The sequence below is a fragment of the Ostrea edulis genome, chromosome 5, assembly GCF_947568905.1.
Source record: "Ostrea edulis chromosome 5, xbOstEdul1.1, whole genome shotgun sequence".
NCBI classification, from domain to species: domain Eukaryota; kingdom Metazoa; phylum Mollusca; class Bivalvia; order Ostreida; family Ostreidae; genus Ostrea; species Ostrea edulis.
The window spans coordinates 80,807,393-80,828,624 of NC_079168.1; the positions used below are offsets into that span (position 1 = coordinate 80,807,393).

The window sequence follows — 21,232 nt, forward strand, 5'->3', positions numbered from 1 at the left end:
GTCACAACGAGAGATTTTTTCTTCTCACGTAGAAGTTTTTGAATAAATTCTGCTTCATATGAATATAAAAACAGGTCAGCTAACAAAGGAACTCTGGCGGAAGTTTGATACTGACTGTTGAAACCAAACTTCCGCCAGTGTTCGTTTACTCATAAACCAAACTCTTCCACTTAGGCATTATGGGATAGCGATTTCTTAGGGCGCTTATACTGTGTGACGTCACTGTAGAATGACGAAAAACATAACGTCAAACGTAAACATTTCAAAACAAGAACGTAAACATCAAGTTCATTAATTTACACTAGTAATTTGAACAGTCTCCCTACTTTTTAATGATCTTTTGATCATTTTATGTTTAAAATAAAATCCATACTATTATATTAATGTTCTTAATGTTAATATCTTCAAACTTTTAACCACGAACTATGTTGGACGGTGTGACCGTTGAGACTAGCGAAGCCCATTAACATCTTGCAACACGACTTATAGACATTTTATCCGCCTCTTCATTTAACGCGGAAAATATAACGTGGTGGATGTAAATTACATTGTGACGTCATATTAGCTGCAATGTTTTTTCTTCTTCTCTCAAACCAAGCAAAACAAAATGTTTGAAGCTATGAGGCAGCTTGTCAGAAATTTAAAAAGATTTATGGTACTTTCTAAACAGTCTAATTATTTTAATTACGGGTTTGTCAATGAAGTATACCGCAGTGACGGCGACATTTTTCCAGAAGCATTATGGGTAATACTCATCTTTTTTCAGCTGAAGAAGAGCAAATCACGTGACTCATATGTGTAATCATTGGAGCGAGCTCGTCGCATCGCTTCGTGACGTGAGCTTCGCTCGCTAATATGTATACGGTGTGACCGTTGGACCGAGCGAAGAATGTAATGGTCATTGGAGTGTCCCAAGTAGTAATCATAATTCCGTTAAGTACGGTAGATTATGATTCATTTAAAAATATATATTTTGAATGAAATTTTCCTTACGCTAAACACCCAGTAACATCTAAGTATTAAAGGGGTTTATATGGGGACAATAGTTTTGCGGGATCCGCCTATTCATTGAACGCGGGAAATAAAACGCAAGGCGACGTAAACTGTGCATCGTGACGTCACATTTAGCCTCGACTTTTTTTCTCTTTTTCAAAGCAAACAATTATAAACAACAATAATACATTCCGTATGCAATGAAAAAGGCCGTTAAAACTAAACAAAATTAACCAATGAATTCAAAATGGTAAAAAAGTAACCGTAATTTTATCGTATATTCTTATTCAAAGAAACTCATGAACTCGTTCATCTATTTAGTCGTATTACGGTTTTATATGTATTTGTGTACTAAAACCTGTTACAATGATAATTAGACTATTCACTTTGAACAAACTGAGTGTTTAAATTAGAATTGCACGTCAGAGTCTTCTATTATTGGCGTTCAAAATAAAACACGAATAACTGTTGAAGCGGGTAATGAAAAAATAAATGGCGGCGCCCATATGGATCACGAAAATTTCAGTGAACGTATATAGAGATTATCTCTTTTTCTTTTGCTGATTTTGACTTTTTTCTTTTACATACGTGTTACCTTTAGAGCCTTGCTTCGCGGACGGGCCTTCGGCCCGTCCGAGCTTCGCTCGGTATTATGACGTCACAAAGACAGCAAACTAAATTGGCGCAAGTTAAAGTCAATAAGGCGCCAAAAATAAAGCAATGACTTAAAATATAACATCCAAGTTAATACCGAGCAAAGCTCGGATGGGCCAAAGGCCCGTCCGCGAAGCAAGGCTCTAAAGGTAATACGTATACGTAAAATAAAAAATGAGAAAATCTGCAAATAAATACAGATAATCTCTATATACGTTCACTGAAAATTTTGTGATCCATATGGGCGCCGCCATTATGCTTTGTTCATTAGTTGCTTCTACAGTTATTCGTGTTTTAATTTTGAATGCAAAAAATACAAGACTAACGTGCAATTTGTAATTCAAACACCCAGTTTGTTAAAAATGAATGGTATGATTATTATTCACAGTCTTTAGCCAATTATCAAATCGAAAAACAGTAATATGACTAAACAGATGAACAAGTTCATGAGTTTCTTTAAATAAAAATATACAATATATTCACGCTTACTTAAATTTTTACCACTTTGAATTTATTGGTTAATTTTGTTTTGTTTTAAATTGCAAACGGGGTGTATTGTTTTTTATGATTGTTTGATTTGAAAGAGAAAAATGTCGAGGCTAAATGTGACGTCACAATGCAGGATTTATGTCGGCTGGCGTTATATTCCCCGCTTTAAATGAATAGGCGGATCCTGTAGTACTGTTATCCTCGTATATCCCCCTTTAATATTTAGATGTTATTGGGCATTTAGTGCAAGGAAAATTTCATAAATAATATATATTTTGAAATGAATTATGGTTTATAATTGTTTGGTTTGAAAGACGAAGAAAAAAGTCGAGGCTACATCTGACGTTACTGTGCATGGTTTATGTCGGCTGGTGCTATATTCTCCGCGTTAAAGGAATAGGCGGATCCTCATATATATCCCCCTTTAATACTGGTCGTTTAGTGCAAGGGGAATTTCATAAATAATACATATTTTTAAATGAATTGTAATTTACCGTACTGAACAGAATTATGACTATCACTTGGGACACGCCAATGACCATATCATGCTTCGCTCGGTCCAACGGTCACACCGTATATATATTATATATACGGTGTGACCGTTGGACCGAGCGAAGCATGTAATGGTCATTGGAGCATGGAGTGTCCCAAGTGGTAATCATAATTCCGTTAAGTACGGTAGATTATGATTCATTTAAAAATATATATTCTTAATGAAATTTTCCTTGCGCTAAACACCCAGTAACATCTCAATATTAAAGGGGTTTATATGGGGACAACAGTTTTACAGGATCCGCCTATTCATTGAACGCGGGAAATAAAACGTAAGGCGTCGTAAACTGTGCATTGTGACGTCACATTTAGCCTCGACTTTTTTTCTCTTTTTCAAAGCAAACAATTATAAACAACAATAATACATTCCGTATGCAATGAAAAAGGCCGTGAAAACTAAACAAAATTAACCAATAAATTCAAAATGGTACAAAAGTAACCTTAATTTTATCGTATATTCTTATTCAAAGAAACTCATGAACTCGTTCATATATTTAGTCGTATTACGGTTTTATATGTAATTATTTGCTAAAACCTGTTACAATGATAATTAAACTATTCACTTTGAACAAACTGAGTGTTTAAATTACGAATTGCACGTCAGAGTCTTCTATTATTGGCATTCAAAATAAAACACGAATAACTGTTGAAGCAGGTAATGAAAAAATAAATGGGTGCGCCCATATGGATCACGAAAATTTCAGTGAACGTATATAGAGATTTATCTCTTTTTCTTTTGCTGATTTTGACTTTTTTCTTTTACATACGTGTTACCTTTAGAGCCTTGCTTCGCGGACGGGCCTTCGGCCCGTCCGGGCTTCGCTCGGTATAATAATTAATTTACATTCAATATAGGTTTGAATAACTTTACAAAATAGTCCTCTTTTGGTCTCCTTAAGTGTTCATTATTTTCTAAAACTTTATAAAACGGAAATATTAAAAAGTTTCCATTTGCGCATAAATCGAAATGTTCACTGCAGGGTGTATTCCTGACGGACGGGTCTCGTATTCGTTGTATGTGGACTCTCACATGGTCGGCTAGTTTGGTTCCGGTCTGTCCTATATAGTTTTCTCCGCAGGAAGTACAAATCATGCAATATATTAAATTTCTGGATTTGCACGACATATTAGTATGTATAGTAAACGTTTTGCCACATTTAAAAGTAAATGAATCTCCTGTTTTTAAATATGCACAGGTGCCACAGCGGGGATATATATATACACACAAAGCACTAAAATGACCAACGACACGAACAATTTGACCCGTCCCTTCTTCAGGACAAACGAAAAGAATTACATAAATGTGGCAAAACGTTTACTATACATACTAATATATAGTATGGATCAAGATATAGGTGCAATAACCTATATCAAATGTGTCGAACTTGAAATGCAACAAAAAGTTATTTCCTGTCTTATTTTTCAGTTGATTTAGATAGACACATAGAATTTATGGGATTGATTAATATTCGTTAATCTTCATTTTCTCATGCACATGGTAGTCTTTGTTTCATAACGTAAGATTTACTGCAATGTGACACACTAATTTGACCTTTCCTAACATGAAAGGATCAGAATACAGTATAAATAGAGGCCTCAGTTTGGTAGTTATTGCTTTGTTGTGAGCTGCGCACAAATCAGCGATCTCCATATCAGGTTAGAAGACGTACGAAAAATATATCAATCTAAATAAGTAAGAAAGGGAATATACATTTATTCTTATATTAACCTAATATCCTTTATGCTCTCCATTTTTAGAAGAATATAAAATACTATTCGAAGAAACCGGTTTTCTCATGTCCCGCAGCTTTGTTATTTTTCTTGGCAATTAACAATAGAATACATATTGTTGGTTGAAAATTGTCATTTATTAATGACGATTGAAGAAGTTGACAACTTATTTACAACCCCTATAATAGGGGAGATCCCCGAGTATCAAAACTACAACTCAGACAACCTAAACAAGAATGACATTGGGATCTCCCTAATTTTTATAAATCTTGATAAATACAAACATAATAAAATAGAAAAATAAGGTGGCATGCTTTATCCGCATTTTCAAACAGTTAAATTTCTAAGTTGCTAGGCCTTGTAACCAATAGGTAATTATGGTAGATAATGACTTTTATGTAACGTGTTAATTGTGTATGTTCTATTGTGTATATTTTGGATAAGTAAAATCTGGTAAAAATATATGTTTTGTATAATATGTCAAAGTTTCTTTCACATTTGATGGATGTTGGGTATGGAAATTTTTCTGTTTGAGGCCCCCTCTTTTTGGGATGCCTCATATTGGTATGTTTCTTATAGTCGCTGTCTTGGGTGGAAATTTCCGATCAGGCAAACTTTTAAAAGATGATGTAATGATTTGTTTTAGGATCACGTACTTAGGGTAAGCGGTAAATGTTGTACGGCCGAAACCCGGATGCCGAAAGTCCCGGATAGCGATTTTTTCTTCTTCGATATTTCTCTCTTAATGCTGCATGTAATAACACAAAATTTGCAGAGGATGTAATATAATAATATATTAATAATTGGATGTGTTCTCCCTCTGTATCAAAAGGTGAACAATACGAATAATTGCATAATTAAGTCCTATAAGTAATACAAAATTATAAGTTGGCAACCACCAGTCTAATTAAATCAACCGTCTTCTTAGGATCGTCAACTTGCGATATTAAATGAGCTATTTAAATATGACGAATTGGCTTGATACAAAAAAAAAACAACCAAAAAAAACCAAAATATCTTGCCATATCCTCATTTGATTTTGATCGACACATCATTATAATTAATGAGATTGATTAATGTTCACCATCTTCCTTGTGTCATGCATATAGTAGAATTAGATTAACTGCAATGTGACACACAAATTTTACCTTTCCTGTGATGAAAGAATCCTGATATAGTATAAATAAAGGCCCCAGTTTGATAGGTTTCACTTTGTTGGGAGCTGCGCAAAAGTCAGGGACTTCCATCTCAGGTAAGAAGATATCAAACATTCTATCAATCTAAATAAGTAAGGTCGGGGATACACATTCATTCTGATATTATCCCAATATCTTGTTTTACCCGAATTTTTCAAATTGTTAATCAAAGTAATTGGCACACTGATTTTGACTACGGATAACTCCGTTTACCTGATCACGATATAGGGCTCACAGCGGGTGTGACCAGTCGACAGGGAATGCTTACTCCTCCTAGGCACCTGATCCCACCTCTGGTATATCCAGGGGTCCGTGTTTACCCAACTCTTTATTTTGTATTGCTTACAGGAGTTATGAGATTGATTACTGTTCGTTATCTTCGCCTTTCATAAAAGCATTGTAAAGGCCACGACACTGTTGTATGTTAAAATCTCAAACTTTTGACACAACCCGCGTCTTTATCAAGACACATACATTACATAAACAAATATCACATACTACACACTAAGAAAAAACGACGAATATTAATAATCTACATTGTTAACAAGAATGATACACTGATATACTGAATTAGGAAAATGGGTGGTTTTTTTCCTCGTTCAAATCAATTTTATCACAAACGGATGGCTTCAGCTCTTCACATATTCATGTAGCAATACTCCATATGGTGTTTATGCCTCTCAACTGATTCGATATGTAAGAGCTTAAACTTCGTATTATCAGTTTTTACAAAGACAGGCTACTGATATGGAAAAAATTATTTTGGTTATTTAGATCTCTTTTCATTTACATTAACTACAAGTATTTTACCTATCTATACTCAATTGAGTCAGTTTTGACCACAGCTAGTCCAAAAGTCCTGTTATAAAAATGTTGGTAATCTGACTGTTTTGTCTCCATGGAAACATTAGATAGAAACTGTATCAGGTACATGTAACTTTAGTATATTGATGATTGGGTATGCATGCTTTTCCCAACATTTTCTTAACACTGATTTTTATCAACTACCCGCATTGTGAACAGTGGTTGTGTTTCTGTACAATATTGAAACACTTTTCTCTTATTTTCAGTGGAATTTGTGGGTATTTGAGGGCATATATTTTGCATTAAGGCGTTCCAGCAAATGAATTTTATTTTTAAAAATTACACACAACATAGCTTAGTTTAATAGCAACGGGAAGTTGAATGAAAAATGAATAGACACATTTTTAGAAGGAAAATTCAACATTTATTGAGGCTCACGTCTTTGCACAAAATCGGAAGTCTTGTTGCCATGGAAACACGAATCAAATCACATTTTTAAAGGTGTCATGATTAAAGGACTGAAGTACATGTATGTATACTTCTCAGAAGTTTTACTTTCACATCATGTAGTACAGTTCTTGATGAGCATTTTCATATCAAAAATTGCATACTCAACCAGCAAGGCGTGAGAGTTTGTTTACATCGAAGTCAAACACGTGCAAAATCAGTTGGTCAAAAGCCAAATCACCCACATCTACAACAAAAATTTAAAAAAAATGTTTAAATCCTTCTTCCATGTTTTTTACTCACAAAATATCAAACACAATCCTTGAATTTACACCTCACAAAAATTAGAGAGCCTACCTCATAAGGAAAGTCCCATATTACAAGCAAAGTTCCAGGAATTATTTTCTTCGTGAACCTCCACATAAATAGAGTGATGCAACCTGCAGCCTTTCCCCTAAGGGGGAAGGCTACTATATAGCCATTTTTCCGGGGGAAGATCTACATGTAATATGGGGGAAAGGCTACTATACAACACCTGTGTTGTATAGTAGCCTTTCCCCCATAGTAGATCCCCCCACTCCCGGAAAAATGGCTAAGGGGACACAAATTAGATCTTCTCCCATAGCAGGGTTACCCCCTCGCGTTTTTGGTTTTGGGTTTAGAAAACGGACTATGGAAAGGTAGTCGGGCTTTGTATTGCATAGATAAGAGTATAGAGAAGTGTGTGTTGTCGATAGTTTGAATGTAGATACATGTATGTACATGTATTTTCATAAATTCATAGAGACAAATTTTAGAGATATGCTTTACGGTATTACTGAGAAAGTAAGTATAAAACATACGAAATGAGAGAGAGAGAGAGAGAGAGAGAGAGAGAGAGAGAGAGAGAGAGAGAGAATTAGCTAGTTCACAATTGTAATTTGCATTCTCATTGAAGACATGCTCAAGGGTAGGATCTGTATTTTCGAGTACAATTTAGAGAGTTACATGTACAATATTAATTTAATTTGTTGGTATTTCTAATGTCTTATCCATGTTTGAACACATCTGATGAAAAGCGCATATAATTATTAGAATTTTTTATCATGAATGGACAAATTTTACTGGCCTCCACGAGGCGGTCGGTATGGATACGCAAGTTGTAAATATATGTGTGGTTCAACTGCGCTATTTCAACACATCCTTTGTGAAGTAGAAGTGTTTCTTAGCAAAGAATTTGTTCATGTATTAAGAAAAACTTACAAGTAAGAACAAAAATAAAGAAAGAAAACGTTTCCTGATAACCATGGTAACGCAAAGTCTGAACTGCGGAACAATAGGCATTATGTAAAAAGAAAGATTGTATGTACCACCATTTTACGTACCTTTTACCTGTATATTCTCATGAAGATTCATTTCCATTGTTTTGAAATAATGAATGTACAAAGCATTATCATTATTGTCTAAAACATATTTACTTCGAATTTTTAGATGAAACAAATGGTTTGAGGCCGTTCTTTTGACACTTTGGTCATTTTGTTTTTTGTTTGTATATGTTAATCATTAGAGCACCTGCAAAACCACGAAACGAAATCGAAACTAGCCTAGGCCTACGTAGGAACGAAACGAAACCGACCTAAACGAGAGGTGGATCCAGGTCATATTTCCAGGGGGGGTCCAAATATTTTAGGTATTGACCCAATTTTCCCAGGAGGGGGGGGGGCAACATTTTTAAGGGTGCAAATATATAGTATTAAAATTGAAATTTCAAAATTCCATAGAAGTGGGGGTACTGCGCAAAAGATTTTAATACAATATGGACGAAATATTACCCCGTGTCTTCGTTCTTCTTTTTTAAAACAATCTAGGATCTTTTAAGATAGCAGATACATGTAATATACATGTATGAACATGTACATGTAATAAATTGAGATGGCAAAATGAATAATAGTTTTAAAGCTTTCACCTCGGGTGGGCTAAAAAGGTTTAGGAATGCATGTTAAAAATCTAAACTTTACCAGAATATTTTTCGTATGGGAATAAAGTATGATGTCAGATTCAAAATAAATTCATCTTTGGATAAATTTTGTAAAGGAACATGTATAAATCAAAGTACTGACAGTACAGCTGGGAGTTGCACAGCCTGGAATAGTTACGATTATGTTGATAACATGTTCACATTTATTAATCTACCAATGACCCGAGAACTGTTGGGGGAATTCCTCTCAAAAACCTCTAATTCAATTGAAAAATCACAATGAGGTGTTAAGAATCATGTCTAGCGAGAAATCGAGTTGATTCCTTAGTAGCGGCAATTTGGAACCGGGGGGGGGGGGGGGTAGACAATCAACAGAGTTGTAGAATATTTAAGTTTTACTCAACTATTTGTATGAAAAGCTTTTGTGTTAATCAAATGGAGAGAGACAATTTTGATTTCTCGAACGATACATATTTATGTGTTTAACTAACAAATCTGAGTTGCCTAAATAGGTGCTGTTTTACAAGCACGTAATACTCTGATTTTACAGGTATAATTGTTTTACATAACATTCGACTGAATGAAATGTTTGTTGAATAATAAATATTTCCAAAAACCTCAATCAAGGGAATTCGGAAATTAACTCTCCATTTAGGATATAAAAGAAATGAATTGCCAGAAAAGGATTAATTTCAGAATGGAAAAAATATATATGGGAATGGACCGCCGTAAACGTAACTGGAATGAAAAGAGGGGGGTCTACTATATAGTAGGTTTTCCTGGGATGTAATCTGGTTATAAAAGGGGGAAATCCTACTATATAGCCACATTTCCGTGGAAGAAGATCTACCCGGGGAAAAACTACTATATAGCCATTGGGGGTGGGGGTGGTGGCTAGGGGGAAATGCTGCTATATAACATCGGTCGTTTTCCACAAGTTTTGATGCTTACAGAGAATGGCTCTTAATAGCCTTTGTGGTATTTGCAAACGATACTGATATCAACAACTATCAAATATAGTACGTTACGCCATTAAACTTTCTCTTACGTCTCTTTTTATTTCATAAATTTACACCATTATTTTTACAGAAAATGCGAATATACCTCAATTATTTCTTCCTCGTTATCTGCCTACTTGCGGGTGCTAGTTTCGGACGTAGAGTAAAAGGAGTATATTATCAACAATTTCCCGGTAAAGCATATCCACCGCAGGGACATTACTGGAAATATGGTGGTGGGTATGGCGGCGGGTGTGGCGGCGGATATGGCCGGAGATGTCGTCGTCGAAATCGAGGCGGATGGTTCCGCTTTGGAGGATAGAACGGCAAAGTGTACAAGTACGTATATATATATATATATATATATATATATATATATATATATATATATATATATATATATATATATATATATATATTGCGTGTTTTGATATTTGGTTTATCCAACGAGTTGATATGGTGTATTCATTCGCGAGGCTTGCCGAATAAATACACCATATCAACGAGTTGGATAAACCAAAATATCAAAATTCGCAATTATAGATGTTCTATTTATCTCATACGTCTTCTTTTCATTTGATTTTGAGATGATCCCCAGTATGGTAGAAACAGCTGATTGAATTTGTTTGGAATCTGTGGCTCATACGTCGTGCTTATCGGTCTTCATTACGCGGGAAAAAATAGCGCGCTTATAATCCATTCATATACAGTACAAAAGGACATTTTTATAAAAGAGACCATGGGTGAAAATTGTTTTAGAAGGGATTATAGTTTATAATTAATAATCGTTTTGCCATTCCAACAAAGTAACAACTATTGACCGAGTATCTATTTTTTTTTTTTTTTACGTAGGCCCGACCTTCTGATGAAAGTTTGATGCCGTCGTCTTTTTTAAATAAACATGTGTAACAACAATCAATGAAAGTGATATTTTAATGCAGCATTATTAGAATGTTCAACAGTTTACAATGAAAAGTAGAAGTGTTTGTGCATTTGGATTTTATTCACATGGTTTCTTTGGATCTGAGGACGAGAGGAAAACCTGAGGCACTTTAGGCCTAGTAAGTTATGCTGTTGAGATTTATTAGGCCTACATTCAATAGGGCTCCAGAGAAAAGAGACTGTGCTTCTGAATATTTGGTACTGCAGCATGTCGAGGTACTTCCCATTATGCTTGTACAGTAGGCGGTTGATTCCTTGTCGATGATAATGGTGTGGACATATTTTTGCTTTTATATATGATCGTAATTTTTGAGTAGTTACAGACCGAGTTGGCATTTCTATGGCCGGTAACTTCCATTAAATGTCAGTGGGGGCAACATCATTTTAATTTTGCTATAAAAGAAATTCTTAATAAATACAGAATAACAAATTATACGCTTTATTTCATGCGTCGATATGCATAAACACAGAAAATATGTCATCCAAGAGGGGATATAAGTGTATGTGTGTGTACGTGCGCGCGCGCGCGTGCGTGCGTGTGTGACGTTAACTGAAGAATATCGAATCGTCAGATTTTCGAGTAGAAAAAAATATAACATCAAATGCAAACTAGGCACTAAAAAGGCTGCAAAATAAAAGAAAGAATACATATTTAGATATTCCGTGGGGATCCGGGTTAGAATAGGTCCTCAGTACCCCCTTGTTTGTCGTAAGAGGCGATTAAATGGGACGGTTCTCGGATGAGACCGCAAAAACCGAGGTCCCGTGTCACAGCAGGTGTGGTACGGTAAAGACCCCTCCCTGCTCAATGACCATAAGCGCCGAACATAGGCCTAAATTTTGCAGCCCTTCACCGGCAGTGGTGACGTCTCCATATGAATGAAATATTCTTGAGAGGGACGTAAAACAATATCCAATCAATCAATCATATCTAAATTATCGAATGTTCCATATGCATGGAGCAATGAATCGGTAAAGTTGGCTACTAGTAACCAGCTACTGGACTTTTGCAAGAAGGACTGACTTTTACAATCAACGGCTGACTTTGACACGAGCAAATTGAACGGAAACCTTTTCGTGACATTTCTGTATATATGAATTTAATTATGAACCGATACAATATACAGAAATGTTCAAGTTTTCTAAGCATGATAGAGTTGTAACTACGCAACTGATGCAAAATGTACAAACGAACTACAAGCGGAAATGCATGCTCTGACTCCAATAAATTCACTGAAGTAAATCTTTTAACATTTATTCATAGAATCAAATTGATTGTTTTAGAATTTGTGATATTTTCACAAGACAAGTTACAAAAGAGAACACAAAATAATCGATATATATTGCATGAGATAATTATCATAAACTGTTATAGAATATAAAGAGTATCCACTCACTCCTCAAATACGCAGATTTTCTTCATTTATTCGTTACACTTTGGTTGTATCAACGCGATCGATGCACGTATCTTCAAAAGCATTTGTATTTACATTTACTACTGGGTTTATTTTCTGTGATAATCCTTTGAAGCTTCAGTGTAATGATAATCCCATAGACAACATCTTGTAAATCAGCGTGTGTATGAGGTTAGTACCTAAAGGCGCGAGTACGAAAACATGGAATGTCGTGTGTATTTCAAATCTTAAAGAATGTATATCTTCATTTCTTATTTCAAATATATTAATATGTTTTCGCTCGCTATAAGTAATCAGTGTCAAGCTTGTGGGGTATGTGAGTGATTAACTACATAGGAAAAGACAATTATTCATGTATAACGACGAGTATTTCATATTGTTAGAGGTCACGTGTCTAAAAATTGGAAATTGAGGCATTTCATGAGACTTTATGATTCATCTTTCAAATTAAGTTAAAATTTTCTTGAATTTTCAAAATGATTTTTCCATTTGGGAACAGAAGAAACCAATTCGCTTCTTTACAATATACAGATGTAGCTAAGAAAATACGGGTTAGATCAGAGAGCCAAAGACCCACCCGTTATAAAAACCTTCGATTAATGGCTGAGAAAGCTCTGGGCACGGTTGACGCCGTGAATCGCTGTATTCTTGCATCGCCTTCTCAAAAATTTAACATAAAAAATTCTGACATACTTCCCCACTATACTTGTGTCCAAACATACCTCCATACATTCATTAAATCCTCATATGAACCGAAAACTCAGATTCAAAATATTTCGTTTGTTGACGTAGCAAGCCATTTTCGGTACCCAGTAAATTCGAACCCTTGTTCATTTCCATAATCGTACTCTTTTCTATGTGACCTAATATCCCCATAAATATTTGAGTCACTCAGGTGACCTAGTTAGCGTCCGTCGTCGTGAGCCGTGCGTTAACAAGTGAACATTTTTAACTTTTTCTTGATAACTACCATTTTAATTCGTTTTGAATTTGATATGAAGCATCTTTGGGACAAGGGGGGGGAGGGTATATTATAAATTTTGGTCGGCGGGGGGTATATTACAAATTCCAGGACTCATAAGTCCTAAGGCGGCCTTCAGGGTGGAGCTCATAAGTCCTAAGGAGGCCTTAAGGGTGAAGCAAAAACAATTAACCAAAAATTGACCAATTTTCACAAATCTTCCTCTCTACAACCTCACATCTGTAAGAAAATCTAAATACATAGACATTTAAAGCAGGACGGCCTCTACCCAAATTGTATATTTCATGATCTTCGTGATAGAGGTTCTGACTCCAGAGCGGGGCCAAAATTGGTATATAATATAGTGTTCATGTGTAAAGCATTCGAATGGCATTTTCTCTAAAGCTATGCTGTGGGCTTCTCGTTAGTTAAATATTTTGATGAAATAATTCCAGTTCGGCTAAAAAATTGTTGAAATGAAAAGAATTGTCTAAATAGATGTAAGTATTGAATTGGATTCACGGCTTTCATTAGTCTGCATCCCCCTCCCCCTCCAAAGTTCTGTTTAAATGTCAGTATTAAAAATGGATTAATCGCAGGCAAGGACCAGATCGACTATAGGCTTTCACTCAAGAGCGTATTTTACGTCCAGTATTCGTGTTTATCATAAATGATGACAGAATACGAACTTCATATTGGATACAATGAATAGATATAAAAATCAACGGGGTTCGAATTGACTGCTACCCAATATGGCTACATCAACAAAAGAAATCATTTGAAACTGTGAGTTTTCGGTTAAAATGGGGCTTTAATGAATGTTTGGACAGACGTATAGTGGGAAAATGTGTCAGGATTTTTTAAAATATATTTTGAGTCGGCAATGCAAGAATACAGCGACATGAGACTTCAATCGTGCGCAGATTTATCAGCGCCGTAAATCGAAGGTTTATATACGTATACAGGTTGGATCTGTAGCTCTCTGGTATATCCCAATATCATCACAGAGAGCTACAGATGATGTACATGCAATTCCGAAATGTCGGTACGTTTAGCTTGTTTTGCGTTGTACCTGTGCGTGTTTGATTGAATAAAGCTGAATAACAACTTTACACATTTCTATAATAAAAGAAACACAACGCTCCTGCATAATAATAAACTTATATTCGATTCATCATGATGCAATAACTTTTTTAATCTCCGCAAGTTTTACACCTAGGTATGCATACAAAGATTTAATAGCCTTGTGGTTTCTGGGTTTGTTTGTTTTTTTGTTTTTTTTATAATTGTCGGATAAATGAAGTGAGCGTTCCCTCTGCGCTACCTGGACACCCCTTAGTGATATCGGGTATCTTGATATGCCATCAATTTTCAGATATCACGCTTAAGGAAGTCAGCTACTTATACCTTTTGTTTGCTTGTAACCTGAAATTTCAAGTTTTTTTGTAAATATCTTAAGGGACTCTATGTTTGTATTAGATATTTGACTAATTTACAAATGTCAATGTGAAGAGGAGTGATATCGGGTATCTTGATATGCCATCGATTTTCAGATATCACGCTTAAGGAGGTCAGCTACTTATACCTTTTAATTGCAGGTAATCTAAAATTTTAGGAATTCTGTGTTTGTTTTAGATATCTGACTAATTTACTATTGCACATAGGGCAAGGAGTGATATTAGGTATCTTGATATGCCATCAATTTTCAGATATCACGCTTAAGGAAATCAGCTACTTATACTTTTCGATTCAAAGTACACTGAAATGTTAATAATTGCGTGAAGCCTGTGTTTATATCAGGTATCTGACAAATATAACATAACAATATGGCAAGGAGTTATATTGAGTGTCTTAATATGCCATCAATTTTCAGATGTCACGCGAAATGAAATGAAATATTAACACTTTTTGAATGAAGGAAAAATCTACCCCAACATTTCTTTTTTCCTGAAAACCTAAAGGAATTATGTGCTTGTATTATTCATGGCTCCATGCTGAAACTAGCAATCACTAAGGGAAATCATCAAAGAACTGATAGTACTCAAAGAAAAATTTGAATTCAAAACCTGTTTTAAAGGAATATTTGAATTAAATTCATGTTTGAATTTGAAAACAAGAGGCCCATGGGCCACATCGTTCACTTGATCAGCAGTTCCTAGCAATAAATAATCTTGAGCAAAACATTATTTTGTCAAAATTTTCTCCCTATATATTTGAATGTAAAACTTTGATCCCCTATTGTGACCCAATCCTGCCCCCGGGGTCCATGATTTTAACAAACCTGAATCTGCACAATATCAGGACGCTTTCATGTAAATTTCTACTTTTCTGGCCTAGTGGTTTTTGAGAAGATTTTTAAAGATTTTTTCTATGTATTACATATAGTATGTAAAACTTTTATCCCCTATTGTGGCCCCATAGGTTATGATATAACAAACTTGAATTTGCACTATGTCAGGAAGCTTTCGTGTGAATTTCAGCTCCTCTGATCCAGTGGTTCTTGAGAAGTTTTTTAAATGATCCACCCTATTTGCATTTTTATGATTATTTCCCCTTTCAAGGAGGCATGACCCTTAATTTGAATAAGCTGGTTACTAGTAGCCAACTTTACCGATCTTGGAGCAATACTGTTCTGAACGATATTCAAGTCTTCTCGGTTTTAGTGCTTTATATATTTAATTTGTATAAGCTGGTTACTAGTAGCCAACTTTACCGATCTTGGAGCAATACTGTTCTGAACGATATTCAAGTCTTCTCGGTTTTAGTGCTTTATATATTAAATTGTATCGTTTTGCATATTATATGTATTGACTTGGAGGTAAACTAACGGAAATAGATCGGTTGAGTTTTTAAAAACTTTTATTCTATATTGACTCATTACATGTTTGAACGCTTTGACGACAATGTGTTTCACTTAACAGGTATATCAAATGAGGAAGGACACGAGCATTGAGATGAATACGAGACTCCTACTTCATGTTTTGATTATTCTCAATAAATGATTTTATTTGCAGAGTTCTGTCTTACATTATATGGTCGTTATGATAATCTAGTTCGTCAATATAACCTATCATTGGATCAAATGTTTTCTGACTTGTTTCATACCGATTGTTAGGCCGTTCTTGGCACACTGATTTTGACTACGGTAACTCCGTTTACCTGATCAAGATTTAGGGCTCACAGCGGGTGTGACCGATCGACAGGGGATGCTTAGTATTCATAGGCACCTGATTCCACCTCTGGTGTAGCCAGGGGTCCGTGTTTGCCCGGCTCTCTGTTTTGTCCGTAGTCAAAATCAGTGTGCCAAGAACGGCCTAACAATCGGCACGAAACACGTCAAACAGCATTTGACCCAATGATAGGTTGTATTGGTAAACTTGATCGTTATAACCAGGGGCGTAGCCAGGGTACTTATGATGTGGACGCCCGAGCAGGCAGGGGGTTTAGGGGCCACCTTAAGGACCCCAATGGGTCCCGGAAGCTGGTAAATTTTAGACAATTTCCATGTGAATATTCGACCCTCCTGAATGCATTTTCCGTACACTTTATAAAACTATTGAATTTCACTACCTTTTGATATTTCTAATCCCCAACTCTCTCTCTCTCTCTCTCTCTCTCTCTCTCTCTCTCTCTCTCTCTCTCTCTCTCTCTCTCTCTCTCTCTCTCTCTCTCTCTAATTTCGTATGTTTTATACTTTCTCAGTAATACCGTAAAGCATATCTTTAAAATTTGTCTCTATGAATTTATGAAAATACATGTGATGGCGGATTCTGGCTCACGAGGTTGAGTGGCTGCGGTTGTTCGCTGTTTTTTCGGTCTAGGTGCAGAATTTGCTATCCTCCTCCCAATCTAATTAACACATGTGTAGCGAGTATGTGAGCGGATCTAACATCTAATTTTAATTAGATTGTCCTCCTCCCGGCATATTATTATATATCATCATATCTATTATGATTAAATCAACTAGTACTGATTTGAGAAACTATTTCAGGGTGTAGTGAGCCACCTGAAATTTCACTAGAGGAGTTATTCTGCTAAAATTAAACTTTAATATACAGCACAACCAGCCGCAAGACATTTGACCTACTGCCTGAATTGAATGGTTGACCTTGACCTACAGTGTAATATCTGAATAGACCAGTAGGTGTGTCGAAGCTTAGCTGGCTGCCCAGTAATCCCTCATAGGCTGCTTAGCAGCTGGATTAACAAGAGTGATACAAATTTAATATTTATTAATTGTAATCAGAAACAGGATGCAAATTTACATATATGGTGGAAAGGGTCGCATGCAAATTTTTTGTGGGGAACTGGAGAGGCGGCCAGTGTGCCAGTTTGACTACCAAAGTAGGGGCAAAACAGGGACCCTATGTGGACATAGGTGCCCGAACCTGAACCGGTGACAATGTTCTAGGGGGGGGGGTAGAGATTTTTGCGCATCTCACCTGTCTCCTACGTGCTACCTGATTTAATTAGCAAGTGTGGATCAAGCTGTAGACCCTCCTACAGTAGGAGGTGGATGTGGCCCCAGCTATGAACTAGCTGAGAGCCCCACGAATTAAACTTTAGCAACTTATGCAAGAAATTACTATTTTCTGTCAATATCCACTGACCCTTGATCTACTTTAGTGGTTATCTGGAGGGTACACGTGAAATACCTGCCCCCTGCTTTAGTAGCAGGTGGGAGGAGAGCCGGTTTTGGCGCAGAATTAGTGATCAACTACCCCAAGGCACTCCCCAGTCGGCCATCGACATTGGAACAATGTCCACCACAACAAATTTGATTTCTTTTTCTTTATTTTCCCCATCACCATGCATACTTGGAATTGGAGGCACTTTAAATAGTGGGGTGGGCAATGTGCACCCTCGTCCGTCACCCAGGCCCCCTGTAGGCACGAGGGGAGAGCCTTGATCTCTATGCTCCCCCCTTCGAACCCCCTTGTGTACTCTCAAGCAGTGGTTACTATGACCAAGATTTTACTGGTATCACCAAACTGACACATTTCTGATAATCATTCTCGACTTGTAGATTAGCTGAATTTCCTGTAATTTTCATGGGAATATCTAAAACTTTCAGGATTCCTGACCAAAAATTAGACTCAATTCTGAAGTTGACCGTTTCAAAATGTGTAATCTCAAAGGTAATAAATCAACAGCAAAGTAGTCTCAATTCAAGACTTGTCAGCCCTTTGAACAACTCCTATGATGGAAAGCAAAAATTTGACAAAATTTCCTAACACCGATTTAGAAAACCATCTCCCAGTCCTACTGGAGGAAAGTTAAATCCCATAACTGAAACTGATATACCTCTAAAGATTCCTATTGATTCTGAAAATTTTAAGCAAAAAATTCTAGAATAACTTTGAAGTCTGAATTCCGTCAAAAAAGATGTAACTACAAGTCCAAAAAACTTCCTTAAAAACTAAGGTAACGATAGCAGAATACGGCACAATGCTAAATATCAGTTTCGACAATTCCTAAGACTTAACAATAAACTGTAATAGATCAAACTTTTTAGACCGGAAATTCCTAATAAATTCGTCAAACTAATCCAAACGTCCCAAAGCCATGCGAGAATTAATCCAAACTCAGCTAAGAATTAAAATTAAAAACTGATTACTTGAGTCAAAATACGAAATAACCCAGCCCAGCAATACTCCTAAACCTATACCCCCCACAGCACACCCCCTCGAAGTCCTAAGCAGCAGAGAGCGAGCGTCTCGAGATTCCCGTTTTATACTAAAACATGACGTAAAGGTTAGAAACGTAGGACAAAAGTTGGAAAAGTTGGATAACGAAAGATGACACTTTCTGACGTGGTTTCTTGACTGTTGGAACCATACAAACTCTAATAAATGCCTATTAAATAAATTATGAAAAAAGTCAACGCCGAATACATCTGAGACAAAATCAGTCAATTATTTACATGAAAATAGAATGCATAGTGTTATTGACTTCAAAATTAACCAAACAATAACTAACTTTTCTGATCAGGCAATAAACAACGACGAACCCATCAACAATCTAGCTACAAGTCCAAAATTAGATTGAAATTGTCGATAATTATCGGAAATAAAAACTGCAATTAAAGGAGACTAACGATATGGATCTAGGGTCTACCTGCTATGGAAGGTGCTAAAGATCCAAAGAACGACAAGTAAGGTGGGAATATACTGCGACTCATACTCTGTGAGGCTGGTTCTAGCACAAACCTGTAACGTGTGTACGAAATAGCATACATTGCTCCACATCACTTACGCTGTCGGAATCATCTGTAAACTACATAAATTAAAAAGAAGCAAATTGCTGAAGTAGCAAGTGAATTACACGTAATTGCATAGGGACTGTTAATAATAAATAAGTACTATGAAGTTAATAACTCTGCATAAATTGACACCTGTGAGGTCCTAGGTACCTACAGTTGTAATCATGATGTATTAAAACCCGCGAACCCCTGTGGCCGTGAATAGCAATGCCTACCCTGAAACTTGGGCCCAATAATGCCTAGCAAGTAAACCTAACGAGATAATGTAGTGGTTGGCCGCATTGCAAATTGAACCTCGTGTTAGGTTGAGGTCCGAGCCCCTGGTCTATGCTGTGCCGACATTTTGGCACAATCGGGTATACCTGAACGTTATCCAGACACACATGTATATGACATGTGTTGATCAATGAATACAAAGTAACGCGACATTACGGAGAACTTTACAGAATGGGACAAATGAAGAGTAAACAAGCATTGGAATTTGTAGCATGATCTGACTATCTGGTACCCTTTGCTTGACCGACTCGGTAACCATGCCTATTGAAAGGTCATGAAACCTATGATAACCAAGTACCTTGAATCACAAATGGCATTTTGGCAAAATAGATACAAGGATGCTTACTCCTCCTAGGCACCTGATCCCACCTCTGGTGTGTCCAGGGGTCAGTGTTTGCCCAACTCTCTATATTGTATTGCTTATAGGAGTTATGAGATTGATCACTGTTCGTTATCTTCACCTTTCATGCAATCAAAATTGTGCCATAGGTTTGCCATTGATCGAGATACATACTAATAGAGCACCGGCGATGCTAAGTATATTATGTAGTGTAGGACATGACCAGGATATGAATTTACATATGGTGGATCCCAGAAGATCTATACAGAAACTAAGTTTGAGTATTGATATCGCCTTGCGGGCTGTGTTATGCAAATGCTTTACGAAGGCAGAACTGCCTGCAGAACTTGAAGCTAACTTTTTATGTCACCAGTCCAGCCGGACTGATGGGGTATAATTTCAACCAGTCCGCAGAAAAATTTACCAGTCCAACAGAGTTTTCCAGAAATAATTAAATATATTTCGTTAATGTTATTTAAATGAAATTTAAGTCAATGTGCCTCAGACAATATTGTAACACTTAAATGTGGGATTTATATTTACAAATCAGATTCATCTGATATCTACAGATCGAAGTATGCCAAATGTGTGTATGAAATTTATGATAAGTTTATTTTCCAAAATGATGATTTAGAAAATTAACTAGTCTCATCTGACTGGCTAAAACAAATGTCATTCAGTCCGCTAGACTTTTAACCAGTCACAGACTGAGGGGCATGTTAATTTCGAGCCCTGGCCTATAGTATTTGAAGCAAGTGAATATCAAATAAATGGAGCGACTAACCAGGTTGACCTTGAGAAGGGAGAGTAGCGATCGTCCGGGATTAAACCTCTATCGCCGGCTGAATGGGTACCTCCTGCATTTAAAAGAGGGGGGTTGCCGTGCTTCAATGCCTTGGCTGGCATGCCGTCCATGTCTCGAGCTCAAGTCCCATGGGGATCCGGGTTAGAAAGGTCCACAGCACCCCTTGCTTGTTGTAAGAGGCCACCAAATTAAACCGAGGGTCCGAATCACAGGAGGTGTGGGCGGTGGCACGATAAAAATTGCTCCCCGCTAAGCGGCCGAAAGCGCCGGGCACAGGCCAATGTTTCGCAACCCATCGCCGACAGTGGTGACAATTCTATTCTTGGAAGAGACGTTTTATTGTATTGCTTATAGGACTTATGAGATTGGTCACAGTTCGTTGTCTTCACCTTGTAAAAACAATAAATCAG

General features: G+C 36.5%; 1 long non-coding RNA gene across 1 annotated transcript; it reads left to right on the top strand.

The window, feature by feature from the left end:
* The first annotated feature begins 5,561 nt into the window (after nt 1-5,561).
* LOC125650756 (uncharacterized) lies at nt 5,562-16,152 on the top strand. The gene is made up of 3 exons (XR_007361088.2): nt 5,562-5,671; nt 9,913-10,160; nt 16,061-16,152. It is a non-coding gene; the product is annotated as an uncharacterized LOC125650756 (long non-coding RNA).
* The last annotated feature ends 5,080 nt before the right edge of the window (nt 16,153-21,232 follow it).